Raw genomic sequence first — 25,848 nt, 5'->3', positions numbered from 1 at the left:
GGCCCAGTGGGTAGAGTGATGCAACTTGTAGTTTGGAGTGAGGGACGCCTGAACGGGGCCGAAGCAGTTGTAATGGCCCAAACCAGCTGTAATGGCCCAAACCAGCTGTGATGAGCCAAAGCAGCAGTAAAAGCCAAAGCAGCTGTAATAAGCCAAAGCAGCTGTAATAAGCCAAAGCAGCTGCAAAGGCACTAGGCAGCTTTAAACAGCAGCTCCAACTGACCAAAGCAGCTGCAATGTGCCAAAAGCAGCTGTAAGTTGCCGAAGCAGCTGTAAAGAGCCTAACCAGCTTATACTCAGAGCAAGTAAGCAGCTAAAAGTGGCATAATTGGCCATAAGGGGCCTGTAATGGACTAAAGCAGCTGTATGGGGCCGGACCAGCTGTAATGGTCCAAAGCAGCTGTAATGGCTCAAAGAAGCTTTAATAGCCAAAAACGGCTGTAATGGTTCAAGGCAGCTGTAATGGGCCAAAGTAGCTGTAAGGGGTCGGACCACCTGTAATGGTCTAAAGCAGCTGTAAGGACCCAAGGCAGCTGTAATGGCCAAGGCAGCTGTAATGGCCAAAGCATCTGTAATGGCCAAGACAGGTATAAGTGGCCAAGGCAGCTGTAATGGCCAAGGCAGCTGTAATGGCCAAGGCGGCTGTAATGGCCAAGGCGGCTGTAATGGCCAAGGCAGCTGTAATGGCCAAGGCAGATGTAATGGCCAAGGCAGCTGTAATGGCCAAGGCAGCTGTAATGGTCCAAAGCAGCTGTAATGGCCTAGGCAGCTGTAATGACCAAGGCAGCTGTAATGGCCAAAGCAGCTGTAATGGCCTAGGCAGCTGTAATGGCCAAGGCAGTTGTAATGGTCCAAAGCAGCTGTAATGGTCCAAAGCAGCTGTAATGGCCAAGGCAGCTGTAATGGCCAAGGCAGCTGTAATGGCCAAGGCAGCTGTAATGGTCAAGGCAGCTGTAATGGCCAAGGCGGCTGTAATGGCCAAGGCAGCTGTAATGGCCTAGGCAGCTGTAATGGCCAAGGCAGCTGTAATGGCCAAAGCAGCTGAAATGGCCTAGGCAGCTGTAATGGCCAAGGCAGTTGTAATGGTCCAAAGCAGCTGTAATGGTCCAAAGCAGCTGTAATGGTCCAAAGCAGCTGTAATGGCCAAGGCAGCTGTAATGGCCAAGGCAGCTGTAATAGCCAAGGCAGCTGTAATGGTCAAGGCAGCTGTAATGGCCAAGGCAGCTGTAATAGTCCAAAGCAGCTGTAATGGCCTAGGCAGCTGTAATGGCCAAGGCAGCTGTAATGGCCAAAGCAGCTGTAATGGCCTAGGCAGCTGTAATGGCCAAGGCAGCTGTAATGGCCAAAGCAGCTGTAATGGCCTAGGCAGCTGTAATGGCCAAGGCAGTTGTAATGGTCCAAAGCAGCTGTAATGCTCCAAAGCAGCTGTAATGCTCCAAAGCAGCTGTAATGGCCAAGGCAGTTGTAATGGCCAAGGCAGCTGTAATAGCCAAGGCAGCTGTAATGGTCAAGGCAGCTGTAATGGCCAAGGCAGCTGTAATGGCCAAGGCAGCTGTAATGGTCCAAAGCAGCTGTAATGGCCTATGCAGCTGTAATGACCAAGGCAGCTGTAATGGCCAAAGCAGCTGTAATGGCCTAGGCAGCTGTAATGGCCAAGGCAGTTGTAATGGTCCAAAGCAGCTGTAATGCTCCAAAGCAGCTGTAATGGTCCAAAGCAGCTGTAATGGCCAAGGAGGCTGTAATGGCCAAGCCAGCTGTAATGGCCAAGGCAGCTGTAATGGTCCAAAGCAGCTGTACGGAGACGGAGTAGCATTAGGTAACTGCTCTAACCAAAAGCAGCAGCAGCAGCAGCAGCAGCAGCAGCAGCAGCAAAAAAATGAATAAATAAATAAAAAGTAAAGGAATTGAAAAATAAAATGAAAAAAATTAAATAATGAAATAAAATGTTAAAATAAAAAAAAGAAATGAAAATGAACATAAAAAGCCATCAGCGACCATCATGAAGGAAATGAACAAATAAAACCAGAAAATAAAAAAAAGAATAAAAACAAAAAAATAAAAAATGATAAAAAAAAATAAAAATGAAAATAAGAATCAATATTAAAAGTCATGAGCAACCAACACAGATAAAGAATAAGTAGTAGGTATAACAAGCAGCATAAGAAGTAAGCATAAGAAATATAGAAAAAAAAAACTAAATAGATAAAACCAGGAAATATATAAAAAAAAAAAGAATAAAAACAAAAATCCGCATAAGAAAGTCATGAGCGACCAACATAGATAATAAACAAGTAGTATAGGAAGTACATGACTAAGAGGGCAATTCACAAGTAGTGCAAGAAGTAGTATTAGAAATATAAAAAAAAAAAAAAAAAAATTATCAGAGACCGACAAAAATAACAGCTAAGTAGTAAAAGAAGTACAGTGGAACCATGCGTGCAGTGGGGCCCGAGGGGTCTCCAAGCGCACGGGTTCGAATCCTGTCCATGGTCCGAGTGTAGGTTGGGCTTCCTCACTCGGGACAACGGTTTCCTAGCGGGTGGGCTTTGAGATAGGAAGTACCCCCTATAGCCCAGAAATTATCGTGAAAAGCCCACATGGTATAAATAAAAAAAAAAAATAATAATAATAATATAAGAAGTAATATAAGAAGCAAAATGAAATTATATATATATATATATATATATATATATATATATATATATATATATATATATATATATATATATATATATATATATATATATATAAAACAAAAGAAACATAAAAGAGTAATCAACGACCAACATGAAGCAAATAACAAACAAAAAGAGGAAATGTCAAAAAAAAAAAAAAATAAAAATGAAAAACAAAACATAAAAAGTCGTCAGCGGCCAATATAACATAAGATATATTATGATGCAATATAATATTTTGATAGCAGGAAACCAATCACAAAGGCAGCTATTAGCAACATCTTTCATATGCCAAATGTTTCGACATTTTTTCTCATGTCATCTTCAGTGGTCTAAAATACGATAAAACAAATATAAGTATAAAAGAACAAAGTTAAAATACTAAGAAAAATACAATGGTAAACATTTACACAATATTGAGTGGGTATGCTGAGAGAGTATTGTTGAGGGATGGCTTTAGTTGGGAAATATATAAGAACTCCAATATTCTTAAACTGTTTCTATTACAGGTGGCGAGGATACGAAAATGATTGAGATTGGGTTGAACCTTACAAGAGAGGCAAAGGTCCCCTATCGCGGAAAACGGGGCGTTGTGTAGCGGGCGCCCTGTTCTGGCAGACTGACCTAAATGCTCACTGACTCGGTTTATAACTGAGCGCAAAGTGCTACCCACATACTCAGCCTGGCAGCTGGGACAAGAAAAACAGCTGCCAGGCTGAGTATGTGGGAATATTGGAGTCCTTATATATTTCCCAACTAAAGCCATCCCTCAACAATACTCTCTCAGCATACCCACTTAATATTGTGTAAATGTTTACCATTGTATTTTTCTTAGTATTTTAACTTTGTTCTTTTATACTTATATTTGTTTTATCGTTTTTTAGACCACTGAAGATGACATGAGAAAAAATGTCGAAACGTTTGGCCTATCAAAGATGTTGCTCATAGCTGCCTTTGTGATTGGTCTCCTGCTAAAAATACGGTTTCCTAGAAATCAACCTGTTTCGAATATTTTGATACATTTATTCCATTTGCACAAAATTACTTTTTTTTACCATTATCATCATTCACACACACACACACACACACACACACACACACACACACACACACACACACACACACACACACACACATTTTCTTTGATTATTTTGTTCATTTTCTGTTTTCATTTTTTTTTTTCATTTTCTGTTTTAACTTTTTCCTTTCCTTTCCTGCGTGTGTTCTTGCAGAGTGACTCTTACAGGAGGCGAAATGTTTCTCGATCAAGTTCTGAGCAGTGTCTCGTGTTACAATCTATTCCCAACAAGACGATACCCACGGAACGAAATTCAAGCCAATCAAACTATGAAACCCAAACTATGAACTCTTGTTCACCAATAATAATAGAACATCCAAGCTACCATTAACATAACATATTAACAAGTCAAATGTACTACACTCAGTAACACAAAGAGAAATGATGTGGCTTATGTTTCGTCTTTTGTTATCTGCATTCACTTAGTGTCTGTCTTCTGGCCCTCTGCGTTTTGTTCCTTCTGTCTCTCACATGTGCCCATCTCTCGTTCTTTTCTTGTCTATTCCTTTTGTCCCGTCCCTATCAAGTCTCCTCTGCACCCTACTTGTTAATTTGTGCAGCTGAATTTAAAAGTCGGTTTTCTTCCAGTAAATTCATATGATGAAAAAATAAAAAGTAAAAAGGCACCTTCTTCTGTCTCCTTTTCTTCCTTTCTTCCATAACTCTTCTAATCTCTTGTTTTCTTGACAACTTTTTTTTTTTTTTTTTTTTTGGTATTAAGTGACTCCCTTCACTCCATATTACCATCCTTCACCTCCTTTTGTTTCTTCTCCATCAGCCATCAACAAGCAAGTCAGCCAGCAATCTTCTTTTAAAGCTCCCTATTGACTCAGCCCTGACCGCATGACCACAGAGACCGTTCCACTCATTAACCACTCTGTTCGAAAACCAGCTACTTCCCTTTTCTTTCCTAAACCTCAATTTTTTTCAAGTTTAAACCCATTATCAAATTTTCTGGTTTTGTCCCCGCTACTGACCCTAAGAACTTTGTTCTTGTCGCCTTTGTTAAAACCCTTATACCACTTAAATACTTCTAGCAGATCTCCTCTTAACCTACGTCTCTCTAAGGAATGCAGATTGAGTTTTTTTCAGTCTCGCTGCATAGCGAATATCCCTCATTCCCCGTATCTTTTTAATCCTCCTCCTTTGCACTGACTCCAACAGAGTTATAATAAAATCCTTCCTATAATGTGGGGAATAGAAATGTACCGCAGTCAAGATGTGGCCTGACCAGCGCCAAGTATAATTTTAGTATTACTTCGAGACCTCTGCTTGTAACGCTTCTAAAAATAAATCCCAATGCTTTATTCGCCTTATTCCTGGCATCAATACTATGCTTCCATGTACCGAGATCGGAGCTAACTATGACTCCTAAATCTTTCTCATACTTGGAACTTCCTAGTGTCACGTTATCTATCGTGTACCTATTGCTTGGATTATCTCTACATTTGCCATCTATCTGTCCATTCTTTCATCCTATCCAAGTCTGTCTGCAAGGCCATGGCATCCGAATCGGACCTACGTAATTAATCTACCTATCTTTGTGTAGTCTGCAGAATTATTAATTTCACTGTTAATTCTTCCACTATCCAAATCATTAATATATATTAGAAATAATAATGCCCCTAAGAAAAAAAAAAAAAAAAAAAAAAAAATATATATATATATATATATATATATATATATATATATATATATATATATATATATATATATACACACACACACACACACACACACACACACACACACACACACACACACATGTGTATGTGTGAGTATATACACAATTACACATATGTGTATATGTATTTAGGCCTATATTATATTAACATATACGTAATATGTAGACACATCATTATACACACTCACATTCACACTCACTCTCACTCACACTCACTTATTTACACTCACTCATAATCACTCACTCTCGCTCAGACTCAATCATTCAGATTCAGATAAATAAATGAATAATAAATAGATAAAACAGTCGCAAATTGGCACGTGTGAACTCATGCAGGTGCGGAGATACGAACTTAAAATTTAACTTTTCCGTACCTGTCTCAGCTGGCAGGTGCGGAAGTACGGGCTTAAAATTTAGCCTTTCCGTACTTGTTACTTGCTCACTTTTGAATTTTTTTCGGCACATCGGACTTCCGCAGATTAGTTGTCCGCAGGTACGGAGGAACGGAGGTACGAACCGAATTACGGAAGTGCCTGACTCTTGACTCTGCTAGTTTTACAACAAAAAGCCATCTCTCTCTCTCTCTGAAACGAATAACAAGCAATGCATTATTTGATGTAGTTTGGATGTTGCTTTTGCTGTAAATGATAACTGTTGTCTTGTCTTTTTCTGTTGCAACATTTCGTACCATCAATTTTGCCAAAATAAACAAGAAAATTAGGATTGACAGCAAAACTATCTCGAGTGTAAAGAAACAAAGAAATGCACTAGTCTCATAAATGAAAAAAAAAGCTTTCCTTTTTTCAAGTAATAAAAATAAAACAAAGAAGACAAGAGAAAGGAAAGGAAGACGTGAGCCGGGAGTGAGTCACAGCAGCGGAGGAGAGGAGACCAACAGAGCGTCGAGCGACCGCAGGCCTAGATCTCCTCGAATGTCGTCTGCATGTCAGTAGAGATGTGACAGGTAGGTAGTACCGTTGTAGTGCTCATAGTTATCCATGGAGCTTGAAAGCAGGTATGTTTGTGGTCATTTCAAAGTGTTATTGAAATTTGTGTGTCGGAGATGATACAGGAATAGAAAAGTGAAGGATGTCATGAGTACTGATGTGAGAGGAACATTGTGTTAAGGCAAGTATGTTTTTGTATCATTTGGACGACGATGTGTTCTGCATAGGGGAACTGGTTTACGGTTTTGATATATCTTTGAAGAGAGAAAGAGTTGCAAATGCATACGAGTACCTGTGACGTTTCGATGGTAAAAATTTGCAACAGATCGTTCCTTTGCCAAATATGGCTGTTTTTCTCCTTGGACTTTTAAAGATAATAATACGGAATTTTATCTATTTCGTTTTCCCCCACCACCAACAAAAACAAAATGAATAAATGAAATAATGTAAAACGTAATCAAACTTTGTTTCTGGCAAGATATGTTAAATGATTTTCAAAATCATCAGTACGAGTCAATAATAGCCACTCCCCCACCACAAAACACCCCCCCAAAATAAGAAAAAAAAAAAAATCATAAACATAGAGTATAGTGAGTATACTATCACAACATGTGGTCGTGTCATGAGTTACTGACAAGAACTAACAGTAAACATTAACTGTCCAGATGTAACAAGGAGTTGTTGCATTGCTTGGGCCAGATGAGAGCTGGGTGTTAGTGAGCCTCACACTGAGTTGATAGTAGAACATACACTCTTAAAAGTAACTTAGTAGCTTCTGGGTAACCACATTTTATCGAGAGGAAATGGCAGACAAAAGATATTTTTATGTACAGTAAAGAATGAAAAAATCTGGCAACCTCAGGACCTTAGCCTGCTGGATTTTTAAAAATTCTGGATTTTGGTAATTGTTTATAATACGTCCACTTCTCCTTTCCTCATCAGCCCTATTTTGTATGTCTTTTATGACATAGCCTTTAATCAACCATTCAGTTGTCACACTGGTTTTTGTCTCTTCCCCAGAGGGTGATATTTACCTGTTTATCAGATGTTTTTCATGATGATGAGCGAGGACTTAGGCACTCCTCTAGTCCAGCTACAGCAGTAGTGGAGATTGTCTTCCTCCATATGATTCTGTTCCTTCTCAGCCTCTGGAGCAGGAGGATAGTTCTGTACTTTAGTAGTGAAGGGTATTTTACCAGTCTTAGTTACAGTTTAGTTAAGAAGGTGAGCTCAATGTTTTTGAAGGACAGTGACACCAGTGGTGATGGGGAGGCCAATGTAAATAATGTAATCCACCTTTTGTATCACAGGGTTGTCATATGATGCGTCTGGTGGGGCTGTATTTACTTAGTTGTATTGTACAGAGTTCGAGCTGGGCTCATAGTGTCCTGTCTCCATATCTCCATTTATCTAGTTTTTCTTTAAAGTTATGCACATTATGTGCTGTAACAATTTCATTATCCAATGCATTCCATTTTTCACCGTTCTGTGTGGAAAACTGTATTTTCCAATATCCTTCACCACTGCCTCATCCTTACCTATCTTCTTTCATGTCCTCTTGTCCTTCCATCTTCTTTCGTCAACAGCACCAGGTCTTCTTTGTCTGTGTTTTCAATATCACTTGCTATCTTATACATTGTTAATATTAGGTCCCTGCATTCTCTTCTATCTTGTAAGGTTGGCAGTCCCATTTCCTTCAGTCGTTCTTCATATGTAAGGTCCTTTAATTCCGGCACCATCTTTGTAGCAATCTTCTGTATCCTTTCCAATTTTCTTGTATCCTTTTTAGAGCTGAGAGACCATACTACTGCTGCATATTTCAGCCTTAGGCATATCATGCTTGTGATGGTCTTTTTCATCATATCTTTATCCATGTAATGAAATGCCACTCTTATATTAATCAACATCTTATATGATAGTCCAAATATCTTGCTTATGTGTTTATCAGGGCTCAGATTTTCTTGTATGATTACTCCAAGATCTTTTTCCTCTTTAATCTTCATTATTTGTTCCTCTCCCATCAAATAGTTCCATACTGGTCTTCTCTTACTCTTTCCTAGTTCCATTATGTGGCATTTCTTGGAATTAAATTCCAATTTCCACTTCTTGCTCCATTCATAGATCTTGTTTCAATCTTCCTGCAACAGCAGACAGTCCTCTCTGGTTTTGGTAATGGATAACTCTTAGCAACTTTGCATCATCAGCAAATAAATTTATATAACTGTTCATCCCAATGTGAATGTCATTTACATAAACTTGAAATATAATGGGGGCTAACACTGACCCATGTGGCACTCCGCTAGTTACTTTACCCCAGGATGAGTATGTATCTCTGATTACAGTTCTCATTGCAAGGTTCCACACAGTCCTCCTATGTACCCTAGTTTCCAAAGAAGTCTTCCGTGTGGGACTTTATCAAAAGCCTTTTTAATGTCCAGGTATTCTGTGTACTCAACTATGCGTATGCTCGCCTCAGGCTTCACATGTTGCTGATTTTGATCTTGCTGCAGTAGGTGGCTTGTGATTGCTCCAGAGCCAGTTGATTCCAAAGTTAATATGGGGTTATCTACTAGTTATACTGGAGTTTTTCTATGTTTTCCTCTACTTGCAGACATATACGTATGTTTGTTTGTGTTTAATTAGGATCAGCTTTTGATGCTAATGATAATAATGGTCCTGTGTTACAGAGGCCAAGGACACCAGGAGTTATTTATACATGGTTCCTGATGATAGATGAGCCAGACTGATGAATTAAGCTCTTCTCTCAGCCCACAGAGTTGCAGGTTGGAGAGCAAGTTAGCTCAGACTTCTTAATTAGGAAAGACACTCATTTCTTTTAATCAGATTTGTGAACTCCCATGCCAATTCAAACATCTTGCCATGATGTTAGCCTATAAAATTTCAATGATGACCTTTGCATGTTCTTGCCAATGTTTTAATTACTTGACTCAGACAAGGAGTGATCTCATTACTGATAACCTTAGTCATAAGTCTTTCTTGAAAAGTGTGAAGGATAAGAACATGACAGGTGATATATTGTTTGAGACTAACATTGTTGTCATGATTCAACAGTTTATGCAGAAATATAGTAATCCAGAGAGGTTTAAGGTGAAGCAGATCCGATCCGTTCCGATAGCATGGGCAGACAGGTGGCAGATGGAGTTTAATTCTAAAAAGTGTCAGGTTATGCATTTAGGTAAAGACAACACAAACTTTAGCTATGAGATGGAGGGATGTTGGCTAGAGGCAGTAGAGGAAGGAAAGGATTTAGGAGTAGTGATAGACAGGACTATGAAATTTTCAAAGCAATGTTTAGAAGCAAGAAATAAGGCAAATAGGATCCTGGGTTTTATAAATAGAAATGTTAGTTATAAAAGTAAGGAAGTGGTGCGTAGCATATATAATTCCTATGTTAGGCCCCATTTAGAGTATTGCATACAGGCCTGGTCACCCCATTATAGGCAGGATATCAACATGTTAGAAGCAGTTCAGAGAAGAGCAACTAGGATGATACCAGCATTAAAGCGCCTGGAGTATAGAGAGAGATTAAAGGAATTAAATATGTTTTCATTTGAGAGGAGATGTATAAGAGGGGATATAATAGAGTTATTTAAAATGTTCTCAGATACAAACTACATAGATGTGAGATCTTTCTTTACCTTAGAGGAGGGAAATAGGACTAGAAATCATGGCAGGAAGATTAGAAAGCAAGGCTGCAGGTTAGATATAAGAAAATATTTCTTTAGTCATAGGGTGGTAGACTTTCTGGAATGCATTGCCAGAGAGGGTTGTAAATAGCACTAGTTTGACAATGTTTAGAAACAGATTAGATAAGAACTTAAATTTATTAGATTTATAATTATGTATAGCACTGCATGATAGTTTTTATAAGAAATTTACTATAGTTAAACAAGACATGATCCCCATGTATGGGGATCACAGATTGTAGAGGATTTCGCTGCAGGACTTAGCCCTGTTAATGGGCCAAATATTTAGAATTAGTATATAATGTATTGTGTACTTGTAAGTGTATCTTTAAGTACTGATGACAAGGTTGCTGTGCGACTGATACAGGATAACCTAGATGGGCCCTGGTGGCCCTTTGTTATCCTATTATTTATGTTATGTTATGTTATGTTATGTTTTTGCAAGAGTTTAGAGGTCCCTGGGAACAACCCTAACTGTGGGGAGGGTTTCTGGGAGAGGGGAGGCACTTGATGAGACCTCTATAATGCAAAGCAAGTTACCTGTTGACAGTGTTTGTCTTGCTCATTCCTCAGTATTGAGAGTAAAGTCCAAGTTGATGTCTATCCCAGGTTAACAGCCCAGAGATATTTTGAGGGGATAAGTTTAAGTATTGTCTTGTTTTCTGGGAGAAATTACCCAGTGTTTCTTCAGTGCTAAACATTGTTCAGGTTAAGGATTTGTTTTCTTTTCATGTTTTTCCATCACAAGCTCTATGAAGGGGATTAAAAAAATACACGGAATTTTATCATTCTTTATTGATTTTACAATACAACTAATCTATCTTTTAACATAGCCTCCATCAAGGTTGATACACTTCTCCAGGCAGTGTTTCCATCCTTTTAGACCATTTTGAAGAAATCTGCAGACCTCTTTGTGAGCCATGCTTTTGCTGTGGTTTTAGCCTCAACAGTGCTATTAAAATGGACGTCTTTAAACTGTTCTTTGAGTTTTGGGATTAAAAAAAATTGAGGCGGAGCTAAGTCTGGGCTATAAGGTGGATGTGGCAGTAATTCCCATCAAAATTCTCTGAAAACATCCTTTACAACGCGTGAAGAATGCGCTGGTGCTTTGTCATGATGGAAGAGGATTCCGCGATGGAGTTTTCCTGGACGCTTTTTAGCCAATTCTGCTCTCAGTTTCCTTAAAACTTCTACATAACAGGCTTCTGTGACAGTTTTTCGACCTTCTAAAAAGTCTACAAGCACAATCCCTTTAGAATCCAAAAAAACGGTTGCCAATACCTTGTTGACAGACCTCTCAGATTTGAATTTAGTTTGGCCAGATGATCCGCGTGGGAGCCATTGTTTGGACTGTTGTTTTGTTTCAGGATCATACTGGAATACCCATGTTTCATCACCTGTGATGATTTGACTGAAAAAGTTTTCTTCATCGGCTTCAATTTTGGTCAAAATCGCAGTTGACAATTCACTTCTGAAATTTAGCTGATCTGGGCGCAACGCTTTTGGGACCCATCGAGCCAAAAGCTTACTGAGGCCTAAATCTTCATGCAGAATGAAATTACCTGAACCAACTGATATGCTCACAGTCTCAGCTATCTGATGAACTGTCAGTCTTCCATCTTCTTCGACTAGGCTCCTAACATCAATGTTTTCACTACTTTTCGAGGTTGTTGGTCTGCCACGACCCTCATCATCTTCAACAGCTTCTCTACCATCTCGAAATCTTTCAATCCATTTGACAAGAAGTTTTCTTTGGAGCATCATCCCCATAAATGTTCTGCAAAGCTTGAATGATCTCCGTTCCTTTCCAACCAAGCTTTACCAAAATTTTATGTTGGTTCTTATCTCAAAATCCTTACGTTCCATGGGTCAAAAACCAACTTTTTTTCAGCTAGCTCCTGACTGCTTTGTTTCCAAGTGAATAATGACTGGTAGTAATGAGAAGATAGCCAAGAGCATGCCCTTTCTGGCAGACATGTTCCAACATGTTTTATCCTGTTGGTACTTGGGACATGAGAGTATTCCGTGTATTTTTTTAATCCCCCCTCGTATTTCCTTCACTCTTGTATTTTTTTTTGTCTGGGACATACAAGCAGTTCATGCAGCCATAAATATTTTTTATTAGGAAAATGATGTTGAGAAACCTGCAGATGCTTCATCAGGTTTCTTTTCTAGTTCTTTTCTAGATTGCAGGGAAAAGAAAGTACAGTAAAAGCCCTCTTATCCGGTATCAATGGGACCACTGACACGTCGGATACCGGAAGTTGCCGGATACTTGAATAGAAGTGAAATTATGTCCACAATCACCACCCTACACTCACGCATCTTACCATAACAAAGATCAGCTGATCGCCGTGCCGCGCGTTGCCACCCGCTGCCATCTCACACTCACCAACACACAATACAGTAAGGTCTCGATTTACGTCAGAGTTATGTTCCTGAAACATGACGTAAGTTGATTTTGTACGTAACTTGAGTTTCCGTACATTTCAAAGCACATTATCGAGTTTTCAACCAATCATTGTTTATGGTCATTCAAGTAAGTTAAAGGTTATATTGTTATATTATTTACAACTATGTAGGAATATGAAACACAAGCTTGTTTTTGTTGTTGATTAGGGCCACGAACGTGAAGAACTGCAGGTTGCCGAAAGGGGTGGACGCCTGAGGCCGCCAGGAGGGTGGGCAGGTCGAATGTTGTGACGCCAAGGGCGGACAGCTGGGAGCATAGTGCAGTGTGGTGGGAGTAGAAGCGTGGGCAGCGGGGCAGGAAATGCAATAGGAAAGGGCAATAGGGATCAGCAGACAGACGCAGACGGTGCAAGTCAGCTGCGAGTGTCGTGTGGCTCAGGCGAAGGCTCCGGAGTTGTTATTGTTGTGATGGGTGTGCGAGCCCTCAAGGTTGTCAACCCCCCCGTTGTCATGGTAATGGGCTTCCCATTTTCTTCTTCCCTCCCTCACACACAGCTGCTGCCTCCCTTCTCATGTCTTTTAATTATGTCCTCTTTTTCTTGTAGCATAATGGTTTTCCTTTTCTTAGCATCACTGCTGTCACTAAGGAGTTTTCTCTTTGGTGCCATTGAGCAAGATACTAAGAACTTGAGTCAGTAAACGCAGAAGTAGAATAACACACTTGCCAGGGGCGACGGTGGGGTGGAACTGAGACAGGGTGTTATTGTATTCAAGGCAGCGTGAGGTGGGCGGTGTGGCGGGTAACCACCAACAATAACAATAAATCCCGATTTATAAATTTTCAATTTTTTTAATCTTAAATTGCCTTATAGTGGACTGACGTAACTATGAGTTTGACATAACTCGAGACCGACGTAACACGGGACTTTACTGTACTAACATTCTCTTTAATACTTTCCTCTTATAAATAAGTTACATAAATCAGAGAACTGGCATGCCCCTTCCTCGCCCATCTTCTTAGCTAAATCACGCCCTTTCTCTTGTAACATTGGGCCTGTAATTGTGACTCCTTCTGATCTTTTCAAGCTGAACCACTCGTATAACACTTTGTCCATCATTTTACCACAATGATACTGCAGTGTGTGACGATTTTCCGCTGCCTTTGGGGTGTCAGTGGCTTTCATGTAATCGCACAACTTTTTCGTTTGGGATTTAATGTCATAAATAGTTGATGAACCCACATGACTTACATGAATATACATGAATATAGATGGATTTCTGTCTAAGAGGCTAGAATGTATGGATTACCTAAGAAATAACGAACCGGACATAATGTGTATAGTGGAAACAAAGCTAAGGCCCAAAATAAAGCTAGACTGGTTTGTTGTAAAACACTACAAAGTATGGAGAAATGATAGAAAAAATAAAGGAGGTGGTGGTATAATGGTTCTTAATAAGGAAGATCTGATAGTGAAGGAGGTGAACCATAGTAAGAGAAGTGAGGAAGTGATAAGTATGCTTATAACAGATGGCAAGAGGGACATTAATATTATAACAGTATACATACTACCCAGAACCAGTGCCTGGGAATATGAACAGTACCAAATGGTGATGAGAAATACTCTAAGACAGAATGAAGCAAGAACTCATCAGAAAGGATAGAGTAATGATAGTCGGAGACTTTAATTGTAAAGAAATAGTGTGGGAAGACTACGAAGTGGTGAATGGTGGTGAGTGGGCAGAAGAATTGTTAAAGGTAGCGACAAATAACTTGATGACACAGTGGGTGAGATCACCAACAAGGTGCAGGGGACAAGATGTTGCAGCAAGGTTGGATTTGGTATTTACCAGGGGCATCTCTCTAAAAGAGGAAATTGAACATAAATGTCCCTTGGGGAGAAGTGATCATGATGTCCTAAGCTTTGAGCTGGATACAGAATTAAGCACGAATAAGATTGTGGAACGCAGGAAGGAAAAATTAAATTACATTAGGGCAAATTATAACCATATAAAGGAGTTCTTTAATGAAATTGACTGGTCCGTGGTATACCAGGAAGGAGATATTCAATTGAAATACAATAAATTTATGGATCTGTATAACTCTGCTGTGAAAAAGTTTGTGCCATATTACAGAAAGAGGACTTTAAATAATAAACAGTGGTGTAATAGAAATTGTGAAGAAGCAAAAAAGAACAAAGAAAAGGCATGGAAGAAACTTAAGAAAAACAGTGATGTATTATCAAGAGAAGTTACAAAACAGCAAGGAATAGATATGTTGAAGTAAGGAGAACAGCACAGAAGGAATATGAACAGAGGGTGGTGGAAAACTGTGATAGTGACCCAAAATGTTTTACAAATTCATAAATGGAAAACTAAATATAAGGAGGCAATAGTAAAGGTAAAAATGGGAAGAAGTATATGAGGATGCTGGAGATATAGCTGAAATTTTGAACGACAACTTTTGCAAAGTGTTTACAAAGGAGGAGCATTTTATGGGAGGAAGACCTACAGAAATAAAGCAAATGCAGGACATCATGGTTACTAAGGAAGATGTAAGGAAAATTATAAGCAATCTGGATATTAATAAATCAATGGGGCCTGATGGCATATCTGGGAGGTTGCTAAATGAATGTAAGGATCAATTGTTGAACCCCGTATTTGATATTGTGGAAACCTCCATACGAACAGGATTAGTCCCGAAAGAGTGGAAAAGAGCTGACATTGTGTCTATATATAAGAATGGTAGTAGGATGGAACCACTAAATTATAGACCAGTATTGTTGACTAGTATATTGTGCAAGGTATGTGAAGAAGTAATTAAAGCTAAGTGGAGTGAGTATCTAGAAAGTGAAAACATTCTGAGTGAAAGACAGTTTGGTTTCAGAAAAGGAAGATCGTGCGTATCCAATTTATTATGTTTTTATTCAAGAGTGACTGACATACTGGAACATAGAGAGGGATGGGTGGATGCTATCTACCTGGACTTGAGAAAGGCCTTTGATAAAGTACCACACAATAGACTGATGTGGAAACTAAAGAAGATTGGAGGAGTAAATGATAAACTAGCAAAATGGATGGAAAATTACTTAATGGGAAGAGAAATGAGTACAGTGGTGAGAGGAAGGAAGTCCGAGTGGAAGAAGGTAACCAGTGGAGTTCCACAAGGGTCAGTGCTTGGTCCCATCATGTTTTTTATTTATGTTAATGATATGCCAGTAGGAATTGACAGTTACATGAACATGTTTGCGGACGATACTAAAATTATGAGGAGAGTAAGAATGTGGAAGATTGTAACAAGTTACAGGAAGATCTTGATAAAATATATGAGTGGAGTAAGGAGTGGCAGATGGAATTTAATATAGACAAGACCCATGTTATGAAAATGGGAAGAAGTAGATACAGACCAAACTGGGATTACAGGCTGGGTGATGAGAAAATTAGAGACCAATGAGGAGAAAGACTTAGGAGTAACCGTGCAAAACACTTTGTCACTGGAGAAACACAACAAGATTTTTTTGAAAACATATAACATGCTTCAAAATATTGGCCTTGCATTCCACTACCTAGATGAAGGAATGATGAAAAAGATATTATGTGCCTTAATAAGACCCCAGTTAGAATATGCAGCTTGTGTCTGGTCACCGCATATGAAGAAAAATGTGAAGAAGGTAGAAAGGGTACAGAGGCTGGCAACAAGGATGGTACCAGAACTCAGGGAGTTAGACTATGAGGAAAGACTGAGGAAGCTGGGGCTGACCACATTATAAGAGAGAAGAACAAGAAGAGACATGATAACTATGTATAAATTGGTGAACAAGATTGACATACTGGACAGAGAGTTGATAAAGGTGACCACAAGTTATCATCTCCGAGGACATGGAAAAAAGCTAATAAAAGACATCTGTCTAAATGACGTGAGAAAATACAGTTTCCCGCATCGTAGCATTGATAAGTGGAATAAACTGAGCAGTGATGTCGTTGATGCGGTGTGTGTCAATCAGATGAAAGAGAGATATGACAGGAATGGACAAGAAGACAGGACACAGAGAGCTTAGCTCGGGCCCTGTAATACACAAGTAGGTAAATACACACACACACACACACCCGGTAGCTCAGTGGTTAGAGCGCTGGCTTCACAAGCCAGAGGACCGGGTTCAATTGGCCGGGTGGAGATATTTGGGTGTGTCTCCTTTCACGTAGCCCTGTTCACCTAGCAGTGAGTAGGTACGGGATGTAAATCGAGGAGTTGTGACCTTGTTGTCCCAGTGTGTGGTGTGTGCCTGGTCTCAGGCCTATCTGAAGATCGGAAATAATGATCTCTGAGCTCGTTCCGTAGGGTAACGTCTGGCTGTCTCGTCAGAGACTGCAGCAGATCAAACAGTGAAACACACTCCATGTTCCATGGAGAGTGGACATGCCTCTTTGCTCAGAGTGCCGTCTACATAACACTCCACATGCTAAACAATGTGCTTGGAGTGAGAACTGTCACTAGTACAAAAGGGCAACCAGTGCGAGTGAACGAGTGTACAGAGTGAACGTAGCCTGGTGGCGTGTACATAAGAGTGATCAGAGGTGTTGGAACCTCCGCACTCCAAACAACAGCGCAGAAACCACACAAAGGCCAGCCATAAACAGCCGCCAACGCATCCCACCACACACACAAAGCTACCAGGCCTGACCGCCAGTGCACACCACCACACACCCACACGCTCCCAGGAAGAGTGAAATGAAATGGATAGACCCATAAGAAATAAGTTACCAAATTCAAAATATGCTGATGAGGCCCAGGGAACAAAACCAAAAGTAACCAGTCAAAATATGAGTCCATCTTCAACAGGGGCAACAATGCAAGGTAGATTGGTAATGCTAGAAAAGAAATTTGAGGAGTTGGTGAAGGAATTAAAAGTTCAGAGGAGTGAGGAGGAGCAGGAGAGAGAATTCCACAAGGCTCTGAAGGAAAGAGTCAAGAGACTGGAGGAAAATGAAAAATTATTGGTGGATGAGAATGCACACTTGAGAGTGGAGGTTGAAAAATATAAGAGACGGTTGGAGGAAAAAATGGAGAAAGTTGTAAAGGAGAAAGATGACTTTAAGGAAATGATCAGTGAGCAAAGTGAAAGGTTTAAAAGGGAGTGGGAACTGAAGAAAACACAATGGACTGAGTTGAGGGAAGCTGAGATGGTTGGATTACAAGAAATAATTAAAGATCAGTTGAATGAAGACAAAAAAGAAAGGTTTAAGGAACTGGTTAATTTTATGAAGAATAAGGAAACATTGATGAGAAATAGCAGAAAAGAAGAAGAGTGTGTTAATATTTGGGATGAAAGAACAAAATATAACATATAAGCCTAAGAGAATTAAAGAAGAATTAAAAACGGTAAGAGATCTGTTCAAAAATCTAAATGATGAGGAAAAAAAGACCTACAAGAAGAAGTGGAAGAGATCCATAGACTGGGTCCGTATAAGGAGGGAGTACGGAGACCGATTAAAGTAGTACTGAAGTCACAACAATCTGCGGAGGACATTTTATATAGAACATCAAAATTAAGAGAGGTAGAAGGTTGTAAAGAGGTGTACATAAGAAAAAATAGAAATGAGGAAGAGAGAAGATATAAGGAATTGTTGGAAGAGGCAAGAAGGAAAAATGATGAACGGTCTGAAGAGGAAAAAGATAAGTTTTTTCGGAGAATTATAGGAGAGAGAATCAGAAAATGGTATGTGGAAAGAAGGAATGCGGAGGAACCCCTAGAGGGAGCAGTAGGTGGACCGTAATGTATACTAATATAGATGGGATACTGTCAAGTAGATTAGAATTGCAAGACTATGTGATGGTGGAGAAGCCTGATATAGTGTGTTTGACTGAGACAAAATTACATGAAAAGACAAAGGTAAATTTGGATAATAAATATAATATATGTAGAAAGGATAGAGAGGGTAAAGGTGGAGGAGGAGTTATGATTATGACGAAGAAGGAGATAAATGCGGATAAGGTTTGGTATGGGAAGAACAACGCAGAAGTGATAAGCATAAGGTTAAAAAGTGATGGAAAAAAATTAATAATCATGGTGACCTATGTACCTCCTAAAACAAATTCTTGGACATTAAGGGGAATACGACAATATGATCAAGGATACTTTACAGAGTTTGGAAAGTGTATTAACTGGAAAAAGAAAGGTGATACTAGTAGGAGATTTTAATTGTAAAGAAGTGGATTGGGAAAATCTAGTAAGTGGTGTTGGAGAGAAAGCATGGGGAGAGAGATTCCTTAATCTAATGATGGAAAATATGATGGAACAGAGGGTGAAAGAAAATACTAGATATAGAGGAGATGATGAACCAGCTAGACTGGATTTGGTGTTAACATGAGAAGTGTATATGGGGATATACAATATAAATGTCCATTGGGGAAGAGTGATCATGTGGTTATGGAAATGCAGATGGCAATAACACAACGAAGGAGAGATGAGACATACAGGAGTGGTAGATTGAATTATAGAAAGATGGACAGAGAAAATTTGAAAAATTATTTTAGAACATTAGATTGGGAGATATTACAAATCAGAGAAGTGCAAAAAAAATATGAGATTTATATGAAATATTATAAAGAAGGAGTTATGAAATTTGTACCAAAGTATAAACCGAGAGAGGAAGGAAGAAAGGATTGGTTTAATGCAACTTGTGTTAAGCCTAAAGAAAAGAGAGATGTGGCTTGGAAAAGATGGAAAAAGAGCAGGAATATACTAAATAAGGAGAATTATAGAGTGGCGAGAAATGAGTATGTGAGGGTAAGGAGAGAGGAAGAAAGAAAATTTGAAAAAGATATTGTAGACAAGAGTAAGGAACATCCAAAATTATTTTACAGGTTCATAAATGGTAAACTTAAAAAGAGAGAGTCCATTGAAAGATTAAAAGAATAGAAAGGTATAGTAGATGACCCTAAGAATATCACGGAATTGCTAAAAAATTTCAACAAGTATTTACTAAAGAAACAATGTTTGTAAAGCCTCAAAATGTAGAAGGAAATGTGCACATGGATGACATTAAGATACCTAAAAAGGAGTTATATAAAATGTTGGAGGAACTTAAAGATAATAAAGCGATGGGACCAGATGAAGTTTCAGGCAAATTATCGAAGGAATGTAGAGAAGAATTGATAGATCCATTATATGATATTATAAGGTGCTCATTAGAAACCGGGGAAGTACCGGTAGAGTGGAAAAGAGCTGAAGTGGTGCCCATTTATAAGGGAGGCAGTAAGGAAGAGCCTCTTAACTATAGACCTGTGTCTTTAACAAGTGTGGTCGGTAAGATTTGTGAGAGGGTGATAAAGAAATATTGGATATGGTTCCTGGAGGATCATAAGTTATTATCGGATCATCAATTTGGCTTTAGGAAAGGGAGGTCATGTGTAACAAATCTACTGAGCTTTTATTCGAGAGTGGTTGACAAAATACAAGAGAGAGGGATGGATGGACTGTGTATATTTGGATTTAAAAAGCTTTTGACAAGGTACCTCACATGAGACTGCTATGGAAATTAGAGATTTATGGAGGACTGAAGGGAAAAGTGTTAAAGTGGATGGAAAACTACTTGAGATGGAGGGAGATGAGAACGGTAATAAGGGATGCAAAGTCGGACTGGTTGGTGGTGGAGTGGAGTCCCACAAGGTTCAGTGCTGGCACCAATACTTTTCCTTGTCTATATTAATGATATGCCAGAGGAGTAAACAGTTATATTAATTTGTTTGCGGATGATGCAAAGTTGTGTAGGTGTGTGAAGAGTGAAGAAGATTGTGAAATTTTACAGGCAGATCTGGATAGGATTTGGGAGTGGAGCAAGAGGTGGGAGATGGAATTTAATCTGAGCAAAAGTCATGTAATGGAGATGGGGAAGAGTGGAAGATGGCCAAGAGGGTCATATAAGATGGGTGAAGGAGTAGTGTTGAAAATGGTGGAAAAGGAAAAGGATTTGGGAGTGATAATACAAGACCATGGGCAGTTTGAGGCTCATATTGACAAGATGTTTGGAGAAACATATAATTTGATTAGAAATATTGGATTAGCCTTTCATTATATGGATAAAGATATGATGAAGAAATTAATTAGTACAGTAATTCGACCAAGATTGGAATATGCTGGGGTGGTTTGGTCCCCTTATAAAAAGAAGCATATAAGGAAGTTGGAGAGATTACAGAGAATGGCAACAAAAATTATTCCGGAATTGGCAGAAATGACCTATGAGGAGAGATTAAAAGAAATGAATTTGCTTACCTTGGAATAAAGAAGAGAAAGAGGGGATTTAATACAGGTTTATAAACTGTTGAACGGTTTGGATGAAGTGGATAATGAGCAAATTATGTTGAGAGAGGAAAATTTAAATAGAACTACGAGATCGCATAGTAAAAAGATAGCCAAGGGAATATGCTTGAAGGATGTGAAGAAATATAGTTTCCCACAGAGATGTGTGGAGATATGGAATAGTTTGAGTGAGGAGGTGGTGTCAGTGAGGAGTGTGCATAGTTTTAAAGGAAAGTTGGATGTGTGTAGATATGGAGACGGGGCCACACGAGTATGATACCCAGGCCCTGTAAAATTACAACTAGGTGAACTAGGTGAATACACACACACACAGAAGGAGAAAGAGAGAGAGAGAGAGAGAGAGAACGTAATACCGATATTTAAAGAAGGAAAGGCAACAGACCAGTGTCACTTACAAGTGTCGTAGGGAAGTTATATGAAATAATTATCAAAGAAAAATGGGTTGAATTTCTAGAAGAGGAGCAAATCATATTGAACAGACAATTTGGGTTCAGGACAGGGCGGTCATGTATATCAAACTTATTAAGCTTTTTACTAGCGAGTTATTACAGGACTTGAAAACAGAGATGGATGGGTAGACAAAGTATACCTGGACATTAAAAAGGCTTTTGATAAAGTCCCTCACAGAAGACTCCTTTGGAAACTACAGAACATAGGAGGGTTGCAAGGAACCTTGCTTGAATGAGCAAGAGATTATTTTAAGGATAGGGAAACGAGAACTGTGATCATACTCATACTCATACTCATCTTAGGGTAAAGTAACTAGCGGAGTGCCACAAGGGTCAGTGTTAGCCCCCATTATGTTTCAAGTTTATGTAAACAACATTCACATTGGGATAAACAGTTATATAAATTTATTTGCTGATGATGCAAAGTTGCTAAGAGTCATCAAAACCAGAGAGGATTGTCTGCTGTTGCAGGAAAATATAAACAAGATCTATGAGTGGAGCAGGAAGTGGAAATTGGAGTTTAATGCCAAGAAATGCCAACTAATGTAACTAGAAAAGAGTAAGAGAAGACCAGTATGGAACTATTTGATGGGAGAGGAACAAGTAATGAAGACTAAAGAGGAAAAATATCTTGGATTGATCATACAAGAAAATCTAAGCCCTGATAACATATAAGCAAGATATTTGGACTATCATATAAAATGTTGATTAATATAAGAGTGGCATTTCATTACATGGGTAAAGATATGATGAAAAAAATCATCACAAACATGATACGCCCAATGCTGGAATATGCAGCAGTGGTATGGTCTCCGAGCTCTAAAAAGGATACAAGAAAATTGGAAAGGATTCAGAAGATTGCTACAAAGATGGTGCCGGAATTAAAGGACCTCACATATGAAGAACGACTGAAGGAAATGGGACTACCAACCTTACAAGATAGAAGAGAACGTGGGGACCTAATAACAATGTATAAGATAGTAGATAGTAACTGATATTGAAAAGATAGACAAAGAAAACCTGGTGTTGTTGACAGATGATGATGGAAGGACAAGAGGACATGAAAAGATCAGGATGAGGCAGTGTGTGAAGGATATTGGAAAACACAGTTTTCCACACAGAGCAGTGGAAAAATGGAATGCATTGGATAATGGAATTGTCACAGCTCATAGTGTGCATAACTTTAAAGAAAAACTAGATAAATGGAGATATGGAGACAGGACACTATGAGCCCTGCTTGAACTCTGTACAATACAACTAGGTAAATACATACGCAGGTTTAATTCTTTGCTCATTAATCTGTGTTTCACTGCCATCCTGAGACCTCATCTACAAACTTTGCCAGTGAGTGAGTCTGGTTAATATCTCACTTGCTGCTTCACTGCCCGTGCCCAACTGCTGATGTGGTGCCCAGGCGAAGCGACGTCTGCCTGCCTTCACTGGGAACCGGCAGAGCAGAGAAAGCTTGTGACAAGCCTGCTGGACCCAGTGCATCCCACGGAGCTCCTAGCCTCCTACTCCTTCCTCTCATCCGTGCTGGAACTGTTCCTGCCGTGTGGGCATTGGCAGTGTCTGCTTTCTGCCTTCCTATCCCACGCCAGGTCACCATGCCCGGTGGATACCGTTGGTCGTCTTTTATTCTCGTGGCCTTCTCTTGGGTGTTCATCCGCTACTTATGCGAGTGATTGAGCTGTCTACCTGTTATGTGTTTGCCCTCCTTGGTGGGAGTGGTAGACTTGTGGGGAAGTGTACTTGCTTTTGATTATACGTGTGCACCAACAGAGTGTTGTTTCGTATACAAGCAACCCCTGCTTAACGAAAGGGTTACGTTCCTAAAAAAAACCTTCGTTAAGCGAAACTTCGTTAAGCGAACCGATTATAACAAGTTTAACCCCTGACTTGAACTTCCATTGAGAGTAAACAAAGTGAGAGTGCATCATGATACAGTGAAAGGTTTAATGAAAGTAAAAATTATGAAGTTAAACATTTAGGCAGTTTAATTTAGTCATTATAATGTACACTAATGTATGTATGTACGTAACTTTATAATGTTGATGATCTTAAATTTATGAAGGTAGGGAGAGTGAAACGGGAAAGACACTAACCGCAATGTAAACAAAGGGCACATCATTGTATCACATACAAAACTTATGTACCACATTTCCACAAGGCTTTCCATTTTATCCATTGGAGAGTCACGAGTTCAGGTAGTTCTTTTAGCTTGCAAGGAAGATACGGTCTCACCAGCCTTCTTAATAGAGTCTGCTGACTTCAAAATAGTAGAGACAGTAGATGGAGTCAAGATGGTGGCGAGCAATGCTATTAGTTTTCTCACCTCTCTTGTGTCTGTGAATAATATCCAGCTTCACTTCGAGAGTAAGAGACTTCCTGATCTTCTTAGTAGTGCTAGGCGACATTGGAGGGCGTTTTGGTGGTAAGTTGAGCGAGGGAAGACGAGCTGCTGCTGATGTTATTATTGTTTTGAACAGGGGGAGTGAGTGGTGTGCGTGTTGTCCATGAGAGGCGCTGGTGTATTCAAAAGCCTGTCAGCTTGCGTGATACGATGGGGCTTTCAAACTTGGAAAAAATTACCTAGATAAAACGAGTTTGGTGTTCGTTAAATGAGCAGATGGTAGTAAAATGAAACCTTCGTTGTAGCAAAATTGTTGTGTGAACCTTCATTAAGCGAGGGTTGCCTGTATATATTGTCTTAGATCATCAGCATGTGTATCATCTTCCTTAGATCAAATTAAAGAGGCTGCTGTTGTTCACCCTCTTATAAGGGTACCGTCTTAGAACGATGTTGTCATATCTCCGGTAAATATGCCTGAAACACACTGATTTTTATATTGTGAAGTATTGGGAACATGTATATCAATATTAGACATTCATCCCCATTCTAGTCCCCAACCCTGCCATACAATTATAATTGTAACTAAAATTTACGAGTGTTATTTTGGGGTTATTATTTGCTCCATAACCTTCAATTTCCTGTGGCAAAGACACATTATAATATGAAAGATTTCCACGTCGTTAGATTTTTTAAATTTTATCTTTCGTTTTTGTTTTATGAATTTTTTTGAAAATCTTTTTTTTACTTTTTTTGACCAAAAACTATTGATAAAAAATTACAAGTCACATATATAAAAATAATAGTGACGTGAATTGAAAGAAGTATTCCTCTCCTTTTTAGTTTTTGTTTAATTAAAATCAAGCTAAAATTGGCTTTGAAATAGATTTTAGAAGGGGAATAACTTATGTTTTGAGATACGGGCCGATTAAAGTTTATCGATCGATCTTGATCCTGTTATAACACACTAGGAAGTTTATTCAGGTTTATTATATGTTCTTTTTTATTATCTACAATCTCATAATACAATTAGATGTATTTCTAAGCACATCAGGCTCCTAGTCCCCTCATGTCAATGATATGTTGGTCCAGTTCTCACTTTTTCTGGTTGTGATGTGTTGTGGAAGTTGCATGTTGTGCAGTGCATAGTTATGGTGTTCTCATACACATCAGGCTCGAAACTGTAGTCAAAGGCAGGATCTGGGCATGAATAACGAGAGGAAAGAAGCTTTTTCAGCCTCCTTTTTGTCAGCATGACAAGCTCATCGTCACTTTCCACATCTTCATTTCCTTTCTCAATATTTTGTAGAAGAGCTTCTCTAATTGTGAGTAATGAGGCCTTTTCTTCTTCATTTCCTTGTCTTTGTTCCGCGTGAGATGTGGTGGGCTGTGGTGTGGCGGTGGTGAGGGTGGTGGTGTTGGGTGACACAAGGATGTGTACTGGAGCATCTGAGGTGTCAGGTTCAACACGCTCTTTTTATTCTTTGAGCTTTCATAATCATATTCCAGGCATCCTTCCTCTGCTTATTCCTCTTAGACACCCATCCCATGGTTGTCAGTTGGTGAAAAGCAGGATGCAGTAAATAAATGATGTGCTGTTTAGCAGAGTGAAGGGCGGATAGCGAGAGATGCAGTAACAACCTCTCTCTCTGATAGCTTCCCCCTACTGAGTCTCACTGGTGCCTTGATTGACACCACCCATAGACTTTCAGTGTTGCCATATCATATCCACCAAATAAAGTTAATATTTTTGCCTTTTTTTTTGTAGTTTTTGAGAAAAAAAAAAAGATTCTGCTGATGTAAACAAATGCATATGGTTGAGTACGGGACCTTTAAATGGCATTTAAATGGAAACCAATGCGTGTTTCACCATAAAACTTCGTGAAATAATAGCTAACGTGTATACCTACCACATATTTTTTTTTTCCATAAAAAAAAATATTATTTTTCATATTTTTTCAGTCTCTAAACCAGACGCCCCTTAACCGATTTGTCCTGTCCTTGACACCGCTCGAAGCGAGATGTGGTCAGTGTGGCGGAGGGGCATCCTGGAGCACCTGCAGCATCATGGCCAGGGGCATGTGGTGGACGAGAAATGCAGCTCTGGCCTCGCAGCGGGTGAGCAGGCCACCATCATGAGGCTTATCAGGTGCTGGCTGTGCTGGTCTGAGGGCAGCATAGAGACAAATCTGGTAACCTGGGGACCCTCAGTGGCCCACCTAGCAGCA

The 25,848-nt window shown here is 39.3% G+C and overlaps 1 protein-coding gene across 12 annotated transcripts in view; it reads left to right on the top strand.

Annotated features, from left to right (window-relative positions):
• The first annotated feature begins 6,270 nt into the window (after positions 1 to 6,270).
• LOC123516290 (PDZ domain-containing protein 8-like) overlaps positions 6,271 to 25,848 on the top strand; it is a 181,739-nt gene continuing 162,161 nt past the window's right edge. For 8 of the 12 annotated variants that reach the window (XM_045275564.1, XM_045275557.1, XM_045275552.1 and 5 more), the window contains exon 1: positions 6,271 to 6,401. The gene's annotated coding sequence lies outside the window, so the exon portion shown is untranslated. Of the gene's footprint in view, positions 6,402 to 9,071; positions 9,168 to 12,266; positions 12,498 to 25,571; positions 25,739 to 25,848 lie in introns of those variants that run through there. The other 4 variants (XM_045275554.1, XM_045275555.1, XM_045275553.1 and 1 more) reach the window with 4 other exon arrangements.

The sequence above is a fragment of the Portunus trituberculatus genome, chromosome 40, assembly GCF_017591435.1.
Source record: "Portunus trituberculatus isolate SZX2019 chromosome 40, ASM1759143v1, whole genome shotgun sequence".
Taxonomy (NCBI): domain Eukaryota; kingdom Metazoa; phylum Arthropoda; class Malacostraca; order Decapoda; family Portunidae; genus Portunus; species Portunus trituberculatus.
The sequence above is the reverse complement of the archived record's forward strand: the minus strand, read 5'-3'. Positions and strand labels throughout refer to the sequence as shown.